This window comes from Rhinopithecus roxellana, chromosome 21 (assembly GCF_007565055.1).
Source record: "Rhinopithecus roxellana isolate Shanxi Qingling chromosome 21, ASM756505v1, whole genome shotgun sequence".
Lineage (NCBI taxonomy): Eukaryota > Metazoa > Chordata > Mammalia > Primates > Cercopithecidae > Rhinopithecus > Rhinopithecus roxellana.
The window spans coordinates 36,225,173-36,237,777 of NC_044569.1; the positions used below are offsets into that span (position 1 = coordinate 36,225,173).

Below are 12,605 nucleotides of genomic sequence, written 5' to 3' on the forward strand. Positions count from 1 at the left end.
CCACAGCTTCAAGCTAAGGAGGAACCCGCCCAAGTCCAGAGCATCAGGATGCCCTCAACGTGCTTGGTAACTTTAGCCTGCCATCCACAGCCCAGGCTTCCTCCCGGGAATGTGTGCGTGCTCATTCTCACTGGGCCACACAGTCAAACCCAACGGTCAGAATGAAGGTGCAGGTCGAGCCCCTGCTGCTGCATCTTTATCCCGGTAACGTAACTCAAAAGGCAAAACTCACTGATCCACATGGGTCGGGGATGGGGGCTGTGGCTCCATCCTAAACACAAATACTTTCTCAGCTCTACACTTAAAATCCTTTTTCCAAGCTATTCATGCAAACATGTAACACTGCTTTCCATTTCTTGTTTTACATTTACTCTGAGTTTTGTTGTTTTCCAAAATCACTCTGCTGCACCAAATATGCCTCTGTTATACTGTGCTGTGAGGCCGGGTAAATCACGCGCAGGTACCACCTGTTTTATCTGCAACAGTGGAAGCCACAGAAAGGGAAGACCACAGGCTTCAGATTTGTCATCAGGCTAAATTAAGCTGACAGCGCAGAAGGGTTATGCCGCCTGCCAGTAAGACAACACGCAGTGAACAAAAAGACATTCCCCTTTAAGCATGTGTAGGTATACGTTTATTACACCACATGTATGTGGCAAAGAAAAAGATCTACAAATGTTCCTTGCATAGAAGATTCCATTTCTGGAAAGTTCTCAAGGAGCTTCAAGATTTATAAACAATGTTAAGCTTTCTCTCCTTCTTAAACTGAACATATCTCCACTTCTGATAAGCAGAGCCATATTTGTTTTCTTTAAGAAGGGCAGTTATCTCAAACTAGTTCTTAAATCCCGTAAGGGAAACTATGCCAACTAAGAAATCTTCCAAAACTAAAAACCAACTGCAAAATCATGCTTCAAAGAGGGAGGTGGGCGGGGCCTGTAATGCCAGCACTTTGGGAGGCTGAGGTGGAAGGATCACCTGAGCCCAGGAGTTCAAGACCAGCCTGGGCAAAAAAACAAGACCCCATCTCTATATAAAGATTAAAAAATAAAAATTAGCTGAGCATGGTGGCGCATGCCTGTGGTCCCAGCTACTCAAGAGGCTGAGGCGGGAAGATCCCTGACGCTGGGGAGGTTGAGGCTGCAGTGAGCGATGATCATACCACTGCACTCCATCCTGGGTGACTGACTGACACCCTGTCTCAAAATAAAAATAAAAAAGAGTGATATGGGGGCAACTCCCCCCACTGACTTGGGTCTCAGGGACAGCGGGGTGCCAGAAATAATCAACATTTGCTTAAACCCAAGGAGGTTCCCTTTATAAGAACATGTCCATCCAGTCTTGGAATCCAGCAGGAAAATTCCTTTCCATGCCACTCTGAAAGGCAGCTCACTAGAACACAAATGGAAAATACTGTTTTACTTCTGCAGAGATAAGCTTCTTCTCACCTTCAAGGCCCAATGTACTTTGCAGCTATTTATTTGAAATGATACCCACCTCGGCTGGATACGTTTACCTCGCGCATCAGGCGTACCGTGGTTTTAAATACGCAGAGGGCTATTTTTCTCCTGACGCTTCAATGCCATCTTTTACTTAGCTAATAAGTGCCACAGTAAGTCCTCAGCTAACATCTATAGCTTCTTGGAAACTGCAACTTGATGCGAAATGACAAACAGAAGTCCTTGATAAAGTCGTTTTGTTTTAAAGCTGATGTGAAAAGGAAACATGAATTTCATTTTACAACGTTTTTCACTTAAAGTTGCAGTTTCCAAAACCCTACAGACAGCACTGCGGACCTGCAGCGCCTGGAGCTCCAATTCCCGAGGGGCCCAAGTTGTTACAAAAAGGTGCTTTGCGAGGAAAATTATGAAAAAGGAAACATGAGTGGGGTGGAGTTAAAAGGTTCCTATTTTCAAAGACTCTTGTGCTTCTCTCCCAAGCAAGCATCCTGCACGAGGCTCGCTCTCCCTCCCAACACAGATGGGTCAGGGGGCGTTTTCTAGAGAGGTATGAAGGGAATCCCATCCCCGAGAGGACCAAGGGCACAGGAGTAGCACTCAGCACCCTCAGGAGGGGGCATGCGCTGTGGGCAATGCCAGGCCTCACTGTCATGTGTGTGCATGCCTGCGTGTAAGGGTTAGAGTGTATGACGGTGAGTGTGGAAGCAGTTGGGTGGACATGAGAGACTGTCATGTGTGAGCATGTGCTAGCGCGCCTGAGGCTGTGTATGTCTGAGAGAGAGCACGCACATGTGTGTGATCGCTTAACCTACAAAAGCGCTCATTCAAATACCCTATCTGGAGGCAAACACGCATGTCCACTTCCAACAACCTACCAGCAACACTCGCGCCCATGTGCCTGGATTACCAGCTTTGCACAGAGCCAGTCGCTGCAGCAGTGACAGGGCGCCGGGCCCAGCTGCCGCCCCTCTCGTGCATCAGGCACTCTATCCCTACCCCGAGCTTCAGCTGCTCTTCCATGCACGGTCACTGCAGGAGGCACACTGGTCCCAGCGCCAGCTTGGGAAATCCTGGGCCAGTGACAGCCCTGATCTATGGCCACCATCCACTCAACATCACTGCGCCCTTCCATAGGCACCCAAGCTCTCTGAGGACAGCCATCCTAGCTTCCTTTGTGGGAGAAAACTCTGGCCCTCCACTGCCAGCCAGGGAGGCCTCTCATGCCAGGCTGGCCCTGAGCTCGGCCGAGGATTTGTGCCCTTCGGGATGTGGAAGCCGTATGCACCCCATCGGGGACCGTGTCGCCTCCCTTGGAATGTATTCCAGCACCGTCTGCCATAAGGCCAACAGCAACACTTCTCAACACCAAGCCTTTAAAAGTCCAGCAGCTCTGTAGCCCGAGTCAGACTGGCCCAACCTCCCCCGGACCTGATGCGGGGCTTCAGGAAGTGGCAGGGCAGGAGGGAGAATGGGAAGCCCCATGCCACACCGGGCACTGCTCCTGGAGTGCAGTGGGTATCCCATCACAACGCGGGCAGCTTCAGGGCCAACTGCAGGCCCCCGGAGATGAGGCTAGACGGTGGCAGGCAGCCTAAGAACGGGCTATCCGGCAGGCACAAGAAGGAACAGGCTGATGATAAAGAAACGCCAGGTGGGGTCTTGACGTAGGCAGCCTCCTTGGCATCGGGCAGGTCTGTCTCACCAGTCCCAAATAATGAATCACGTCCACCGTGCTAGAATGCCATCTTTTAACCACTATCAACATACGCCAAGGAATGTTTCCACTAACAAATGGGAAGAATGCCCGGAAAACACCGCACTGCATTTCTGGACCAGGACTCGTTCATTGGAATGTGCCTACCAAACACAGCAAGAGGCAACACTCATCCGAAGACTGAAACAGGCGGAACTCCTCTGACTCCTAGTGCTGTGAGCAATCATAAATCCTCATCCTGGCGCAGAGCTCAGGAGACGCCTCTGCCTACACTCACCGTCCAGGGCCCTCCTCCGTCTCTGCGGTGCCACCCTCGTTTCACGGACGAGGACACTGAGGGTCCGAGCTGTGAGCCACACCCCTCGCCAAGGCTGTGAGCCCATTCCCTGTCTCCCTGCCTCCCCGTCCCCACCTTCCAGGCCCCCGCCCTCTGGTGCCTGGAATGAGCTTTCTGGAGTTGTCAGAACATTCCTTGACCTTCCAATAAAAGGGGTACAATCGAAATACAAAGTAACGCCAGAGGCTACAAAAGCGACCACAGTAGCCGTCACCTATGAACCTCTAAGACCCCAAATCAACACAAAGCAGGAGGCTACCATCCTGAGCAGCTGGCAAGTCGGCCACCGACCAGGAACAAAAACGGGGAAGGGCGGCCGATCGACCCTGTTTCCCTCCCTTTTTCAACGAGCCCAGGTGCTCATGAAAGACAAGCAGACAGCTCTACTCTGCTTCTGTTCAGGGCTAGAGAGGTTCTGGAATTGTGCAAGCGATGCCAGAGCACACCCCAAGACAGAAACCTCTTGCAAAAAGCTACAGTGAAAATAAGAGTCAAAATTCCCAAACTGGAGAAGCCACGCCACACGATCGCCTCATTGGTTCATGGCGGGTAATTACTTACCCCTTTGGTTTTCCAGAAGTAATCGAAGGGCCTTTTTAAACAACACACTGCCCGCCGTGGTGGCGCACGCCTGCAATCCCAGCACTTTGGGAACCCGAGGCAGGTGGATCAATTGAGGTCAGGGAGACCACCCTGGCCAACACGGTGAAACCTCCTCTCTACTAAAACTACAAAAGAAAATTAGCCAGGCGTGGTGGTGCATGCCTGTAATCCCAGCTACTTGGGAGGCTGAGGCAGGACGATCACTTGAACCCGGGAGGCAGAGGTTGCAGTGAGCTAAGACCGTGCCACTGCACTCCAACCCGGGGGACAGAGCCTGACTCCGTCTCAATAAGTAAATAAATAAATAAATGAGAACAACAACATACTAAACAGGCCTGACTTATCTGCCTAAGCCAAGCTCCTCCTGGACGCTCTCTCATCACCGCACACTGACCATTTAATGGTGAGGCCGGTGCCTCTAACAGAACACTGGTCACCATGACCGTAACAGGCACTGTGAAAACCATACTGGCTTCCTCCGGGCCCTGCGGCACACGCCACTTTTCCCACCCTCAGCTGCCTCCCCAACCAAGAGGGCCCAGGGAACCAGCATCTCCACACACCTGGGACCCAGCTGTTGGTCTACACCACTTGAGAAGCCCTGGATCACCCTATTTAATGTGGCCTTTAGAGGAAATTTGGGGGTGGAAGGAGACATTTGTCACCTATAATTTCTGCGATTGTCGGAAATTCATTTGTGGGACACAAACGTTTTGCAATCTTGCCACCCAAATGTAAAATCAGAAAACATACATCAGGTGCTTAAACAGGTACCTGGCACACAGTGGGCGCTTGGCAAATTCAAGATCCCTTCCTCTTCTGGTCTCCATCCAAGGTTCAGCAGTACCAAAAACATGCAGGGATCGCATGGGAACCAGCTTGAGGCTCATTGCCAACAGGTGAGGGGCCCAGGTCTAATCAGATGCTCAACAGGTGTCCCCCGAGTGCCCACCATGGGCCGGACCAGCTAGCAGGCAAGAAACCTTGGGCAGCCTCACCTGGACAGGAAAGGTGCGGCGCGCGGCCCTGCAGGTGTGGGGTGTGGGAGATATCTCCTCCGCCCTCCTCCTCTGACTCTGTGGAGACGACCTTGCCCAAGCCCGGAGACCAAGCATGCGGGCCCTGGCTCCCACCCTTCCCACATCCGATTACCTTTTAAATTAATATCACATTTTGTATTTTCCTTCCAGCATCTACCTTTTTTCCAAAGTGTTTCTGCCACAGAAGCGTTTTTCCAGCCTCTGCTGATAAGTGCTGGTGACCATGCCCACGGGACACACTTCCACGCCACAGGCTACCCCATCGTGGTGGGGAGTGGGCAGGACCTGTACCAGCAGTTCCAGATTTGCAAAACTCAGAGACAGCTTTGTCCGAATCCCAAGAAAACCATTTCACTCATTAAACGATGACCCAAAACCATTTCACTACTTTAATCCAATGATGACCCTATCAATTACTGAGAAACAACAGAAGATAGTTCACACCACATCTTCCTGTTCCTACAAGGGACTACGGTCCAACACAGGCACTCCTCCAATGCCCCTTTAGTTAAGGAACATCGCCATCAGGGCAGGTCTCAGCAGCGAGATGAGCGGTCCACCTTGTTAAAGACCCACCAGGTAGCAACCGAAACCTGCCCCTCTGCGGACGCAGATGAAGCCTGCACCACACAATTCCATCACTGTGTCAGGCGGCTCTGCTCCGGCACCTCCCAGAAGGGAAGAGGGCTGTCTGCCCAAAAACATCGCCCAACTGTAATAAGCTGTGCAAACTTGGGCAAGAAAAGAAAGTAGGTCTTACTCATATGCAAGCTAATGTTCTCAAGCAATACTTTTCCGGATCATAAAAAGGAATGGACCTCTGCCCCAGGAGCATCAGGTTCTACGATTGGCTCACACTGGCTGTTTTTCAGCAGAAAATCCTCCTCCACACTGTGATCCCTATGTCCTCATCGAACTAGCCCACGGAGGCAGCTTCAGTGATGTGCTCTGGTTTAATTAGTTTTATTCTATTTACCATCATTTTACATTTTTCTAGCTATGCCAAGAAAAGTAACCCTACACCACCAAGTAAAAACTGCTGTTTTAGGCTTGATCAAAATTGCAGGTTTGTGAAACCGAAGTCGGATGGATTGACAGGAAGGTGATCCAACTGCACCTACCTGGGCTTTCCTGGGAATGTGGAAATGCAAAGACAATGCTCCCAGTCCGAGGCTGGTACTCTCAGCTAAAACTGTTCAGAGAAGGACCGAACTCCACTCGGCCTCTCTCAGATTCTGAAATGATGAAAAGTTTAGTATTCATCGAATTATGTTTTTAAGAACCATTTGCCACTGCTTCTCTTTAAGAAAAATTAAGACAATGCCCAAGGACTTTCTGGAGCTACCGTAGATATTTTCAGAATGAATTAAATCACCCCAAGTGGGGCTGCTAGCAAAATCTCACAGAGTGCGGTTTCTAATAGGACTTCCCAACATCTGTGAGGGGCAGCCAGGAGCAGGAGAAGCATTCAACAGTCACAGCACAAACTCGGCAGCAGAGGTAACCAGGAGGACGCCTAACTGTAGCAGCAGAACAATCTGCATTTGGTTGTCAATCCAGGCTATTAAAATGTCACCAGGGAACACCTGCTATGCATATGCACTGAGCTCCTGGCATGGCCTGTGCTTGGTGTGCACATCACACTGCCGACCGCCAGAAATGCCAGGCCCCTGGGTGGCTCTTGTTCTTCCTGGAGGTGGGTCTGTGGGGCAGCACCTACCCACCTCCCCCTGCAGCATCTGAGTTTACAAACAGACCGGGGGACTGGGGAACCAGTCTGTGACCGCAACGCAGACGTGCCCACTGAAACAGGTGTCCCACGTAAACCTGGGACCACGATATCCCCAAATGTTTCACGGTGTGGCACAGCTCTCACCAGACTTGAAAGTCATTCCCAAGAGATTTGACAGCGAGTTTTAAAAAGGACACTTACAAAATATTCATAATCAACTATTTCCACTGCATGAGCAATAAGCAGTACTTCAAAGCTTGTTCTCAGTCCTGAATTACACATGCTTTTTCAAAAAGAAAAAAGATGAAGATCCACCGAAACAACATCTCCCCGTCACTTCCCGTTCTTTACAGCATCACACAACGTTTCTCCATCTACAGTCTCAGAAGTGGGACTCAAGGATGGGTGCGGCTGCTCACACCTGTCATCCCAGCACTTTGGGAGGCCGAGGCGGGTGGATCACTTGAGGTCAGGAGTTCAAAACCAGCCTGGCCAACATGGTAAAACCCGGTCTGTAATAAAAATACAAAACAAATTAGCCAGGTGTGGTGGCATGTGCCTGTAGTTCCAGTTACTCGGGAGGCTGAGGTAGAAGAATTGCTTGAACCCAGGAGGCACAGGTTGCAGTGAGCCAAGATCACGCCATTGCACTCCACCCTGGGCGAGAGAGTGAGACTCAGTCTCAAAAAAAAAAAAAAGAATAAGTGGGACTCACAGGTGGCATGGCATGACCGGCACCTTTGCTGTCTCAAGCTGGCAGTCAGATCTCTCAGAAGCATCGCTGGGAAATCCAAAGAGTCATGCAGACAGAGGTGCAGAGTCCCCAGACCTATGTGGAAAGGCAGGGTGATGCGCAGTGACAGGGGACAGTGGCCTCCTGGACTTGCAAGGCCTCTCTGGCACCCCCAGCCTTGCCATTTCACTTACGGAAAAGTTAAACAGCCTCATTTTTTTATGATTTAGTCAAGGCATCTTTTGAAGGGTGGGAGATGAATCATGGGAGCCTTACGCGGTTGGAGGAGCCCAAGTGGGAATGGGTGCCAGAGCCCCAGTATCTTTAGTGATACAGAGAAACTACTGGAATGCGACCCCAGGGATATACCCGTGCATCCGATGAGGGCAGCTCCACCCTCCTCACCTTCAGGCAACCGCGAGGGGAGCTGCCAGGGCCTAGGGCTCACCGCGCAGCTCAAGGCTGGCATGCATCGTGCACCAAAATGGTGTGGTCATCCACACTATCTGCTGGACACCGTGTCTTCAACATGTGTCAGTTTTTTAAACTAAGCACAAGCTATTTTCTGACTTAGTTTCCCCTTTTCGACAGGCCACAGGGGTTGAGACCAAGGTTTCAGGGTTATGCATGTCCAGAGATGCTTTCCTGCCCCTGGGCACCAGCTTCAGACCTAGCAGTTACAGGTGGAACAGGGCAAAAGAAACAGAAAAGATCTTACTCTTTGACAGCAGAAAAGGAGAGATTCTTTAGTCAAGGAAACTCAAAGGAGAAAGAGGCCTTTTTAAAAATCGATTTCCCTTGGGCCAAGGGGGCCCATCTATGCCTGAGGAGGTCTGACCCTACAGCATCCTTGGACAGCACATGGGAGAAATGCTACAGGTTCCAGGGAGAGACAGGGAAGAAACTTTACACCTTTACTTTCAGATGTATTCACCAATAACAGACAAAGGCAGGGCTGGAAAGAGGCAAAAATACAAATAAACATTTAAAAGACCAACCCTTGATGTGCTGTGATGAGAAGGGCCTCTCCCCTGCTGGTCTTCCTCCCAAGAATGATTACTCTGGACTAACCAATCGGAAAACATGCAAGAACCCAAACTGAGGGCACGTTAGTCCCTTCACCAGGACATCACCAGGATCTGGAGCTTATGGGTTCCACAAAACACCAGGCCAGGCCTCCTCAGAAGTGTGATGGTCACGGAATCAGAGACGGACCAAGGAGCCATCAGAGACTAGGAGGGACTTGAAAGAAGGATCCGAGTGCAGCACAGGCTCCCAAATGGGCTCCTGGGACAGCAAAGGCGAAATCCCAGGAACGCCTAGATTCCACCCAAACCCTTCTGTTCAACACACTTCTCAGTTCAAACTTCTGCGGGGCAGAGACACACCATTTTAAATTTAAAGAGGTCCCAAGCAGTCCTCTCGATGCATTTTTTGATGATCCCCCTACTTCTAACGTCCCTGGGCGACGGCCTAAGCCATGCTGAAAACCATCACATTCCCTTGGGAGCGATGTTAATTCAGGATCTTGGAGAGATTTTATTTACGACACTAATTACTGGGTTTACTCCTAGGATGCTTCTCACAGATAGACTCCATCCCACCCAAGGCAGCCACTTCACTCTCTGCTGCTTCGCAGCACAGGGAGGGTCCTTGCACCAGAGACTCCATTCCCTTGGGAGTCTCAAGACGTCCTGCCCCTTGAGAACAGCATTTAGGTCTCTTGTCAGTTCCCCAATCCCATAATGGCGCACCCATGCTGCCACATGAACGGGATGCTGGCCCGGAGGCCGAGGCTCTGCTCGCCAGCCTGCCAGCATCTGGGAGGCCCGCAAGGACCAAGCCAGGTGGGACGGCAGGAACACCAAAGAGGCTGCTTGGCTGGTACAGCCGGACCCAAGCGCTCCCTGCAGGTGCCGGGGCCACGCATCTCCAGGAGATCTAGTCAAGGAGAAAGGGGCCCTGTGGACAGGCTGTCTAGACAGCATGGCACAGAGGAAGCAGTGGTGCCTGCCTGCCAAGCCTGGGATGGGTGTGAGGGAAGACACCCAGTGGGGAAATGTGCCTGGAGCAGGGGCTGGAAAAGTGGAGAAGGGACCCTGCATGTGCACAGGGGACGAGGGCCATCCCTGCTGGGACACGCACAGCTGACACAACAGGAGACAGGATGACACAGACGTCCCTTCACCAGGGTATCAGCAGGACCTGGAGTCTATGGCGGCGATGCCACAGGCTGTGAACGTGGGGAGCAAACACGGGAAGGGGAGGCCCTGGGGCAGGACCCCGGTTCTGCAGTCTCACAGGGAGGGACCACCCAGAGGTTCAGGCAAAAGGCCCCGGGAGGCATGGGGGCCCCAGAGAGGGAAAACCCAGGGGACGCTGGGCTCTGGGAAGTAAAATCAGGCAGAGGCAGCCTTGGCCTTGCTGAACGTGCAGCTCACAGCCCCTCTGGGCTGGCAGGAAGTCCTGCATGTCTCTCGTCCCAGAGAGGAAATGATTTGGGCAAAGCCTTTGCCCTGAGATCTCTCTTGCCCTAACTAGATGTTAAGCACGCCTCGCGGGCAGTGCTGGAATTACAAAGTCCACAGGTGCTGGACTTTCCTGGAGGCTGCAGGTAAGTGCTCAGTCAAGGAGGGGACAACAAGGCTTCGGAGAAAGGGTGGTGGCGGGGAGGTCCCAACCAGAGCGGAGTCCCTGCTGCTCCTTCCTAACTGGGATCTTGAGAAAGACAACAGCCCCAGCCCACTCAAAGGCCACACCTCAAAAGCATGTTGCAATCTACATGGGCCGCCTCATTTTCAAAGCAGAAGTTTAGCAATTTCCTGCATTTGCAGGCATGTTCAAACGGTAAGCCCATTCGATTCCTGAGTTTTCTTTACCAAATAAATTCAAGTCCAGTTATCGAATAACTATGTGCATCCCATTCCCCTCAGGGCAGCTACATATAAAGTAACAAACGAAGGACACAAATGAGTGCTTCGACTTACTCTCTGCTGACTGCAAAGTCCCGCTGTCATCCCAGGCAGCCTTGCAAGCAAGAGTAGCTGCAGCATATTCCAGACCTCCCCACGGACAGCACGCGACGGACGGCCTTGCGGGACTCCCAGCAGCGGCCAACACACCCCAGCCAGCCCGTGCCTATCTGGGAACTGACCACTTCGGGCCGCTCAAGGCACCCCAGGAGATTCTCTGGCTCTGATGGATCAAAAAGGTTGAGAAATAGAGAACTTCTGCTCTCTATGTACACAGAAATACATTTTTTATGTTTATCTAAAATTAGACATATCAAAATTAAGACTGGCGACGTCCTACAACACTTGGGGTTTGGAGCAGCCCATACTCCTTTAGTAAGAAACACGATCACGCTTGCTCTCTGGGCAATTTAAAGTCCAAGTCTGTCCAACCGGCGGCAGCCCAACACAAATTCATAACCTTTCTTAAACATTATGAGGTTTTCTGCTGTTTTTTTTTTTTTTTTTTAAGCTCATCAGCTATCATTAGTTTTGTTTGTTTGGTTGGTTGGTTGGTTTTTTTTTTTTTTGAGACAGGGTCTCACTCTGTCACCCAGGCCGGAGTGCCGTGGTGCGATCTTGGCTCACTGCAACCTCCGCCTTCCAGGCTCAAGCGATCCTCCCACCTCGGCCTCCTGAGCAGCTGGGACTACAGGTGAGCACCACCACACTCAGCTGGGTTTTTTTGTATTTTTTGTAGAGACGAGGTTTCGCCATGTTAGCCAGGCTGGTCTCAAACTCCTGAGCTCAAGTGATCTACCCACCTCGGCCTCCCAAAGTGTTGGGATTACAGGCATGAGCCACCGTGCCCGGCCGTGTTAGTATCTTTGATGTGTGGTCCAAGACAGCTCCTCTTCCTCCAGCCTGGCCTGGGGAAGCCAAAATATTGACACCCCTGAAAACTCTCACTTCAGAGGAGTAACTTAAAAACGCTGCTGAGCCATCCTCCCCATTACTTCCTTCTTTAGTCCTCAAAGAGTCTTTGTTGCAAGGACCTTATTTATCACTCCTTTGTATGTTACATGTCCTTCAACAATGGAAGGTCCTGAACCGCTAAACCACCACACTGCTATAAAGAAGCACTCGGTGAGAGCCTCCAGGGTCTGGAGAGTTCTAACGTCTCCAATTTCCCAGACCCATTTTAAAGGCATTTAAAGTTCAGTCTTGAATAGTTTCGGTTTTTGTAATGAAGTCATGATGTTTCTACATGTTTAGCTCTGTATGCCTGAATATAAATAACCGAGGTAGTCAAATCAGGGTGTGCGAATGTTCCCTTTACTGGAAGAAAGTTTTTGCCTTCTCCCAGCAAAATATAAAATTAGTCAACTGTGCAGTGTGGTGAAATCACCAGTCCAAAATTACACCCCAAACATATGATTATTAAGGATTTGCAGTCCTATTTTTTATATTACTAAAAAAGCCACCCTCATTATATCTTTATATTTAGAGGGCTTTTTAAAAATAAGTTTTAATAAATATCTCTGAATGTATACATTCCACAAAAGGGACAGTTAAAAGAAGGCACTCATGATTTTAGGTTACATATTTTCCTTTCTACATTGAAATAACCAAAGATCTAGTAATAGTTTCCACTACTACATTCAGGATAAAAGAGCTTTCTTTCAGTGTAAGAAGAAATTAAAATTACTGGGTTGGGATAAGGGAGGGGACTCACTTTTTAGATAAAATTAATTATGGTAACTTTAGTCTTCTGACCAAAAAGTTTAATTTTTAAAAAATATAATTTAATGTTGGGATTAAATCAAAATTTCATTTTCTATCTTCTTCCGTTAGAAAGTCCTGGAATCTGAAAGGTTAAACAACTGTACTCAGAAAAGCAGACAGAGCTGCCTCATGTTTCTTTCAACTAGTATTCATTAATTATAAAAAAAAATACAGGCACTGAACTGTACACTTAAAAATAGCTAAAATGGCAAACTTTATGTTACATGTATTTTATCACAATAAAAAACAC

The 12,605-nt window shown here is 49.8% G+C and overlaps 1 protein-coding gene across 7 annotated transcripts in view; it reads right to left on the reverse strand.

Annotated features, from left to right (window-relative positions):
- ZNF516 (zinc finger protein 516) overlaps positions 1 to 12,605 on the reverse strand; it is a 139,473-nt gene that overhangs the window by 101,384 nt on the left and 25,484 nt on the right. Inside the window, exon 1 of one of the 7 annotated variants that reach the window (XM_030925721.1) lies at positions 6,276 to 6,384. The exons of the other annotated variants lie outside the window; for them this stretch is intronic. The gene's annotated coding sequence lies outside the window, so the exon portion shown is untranslated. Of the gene's footprint in view, positions 1 to 6,275; positions 6,385 to 12,605 lie in introns of those variants that run through there. 7 annotated transcript variants of the gene reach the window in all.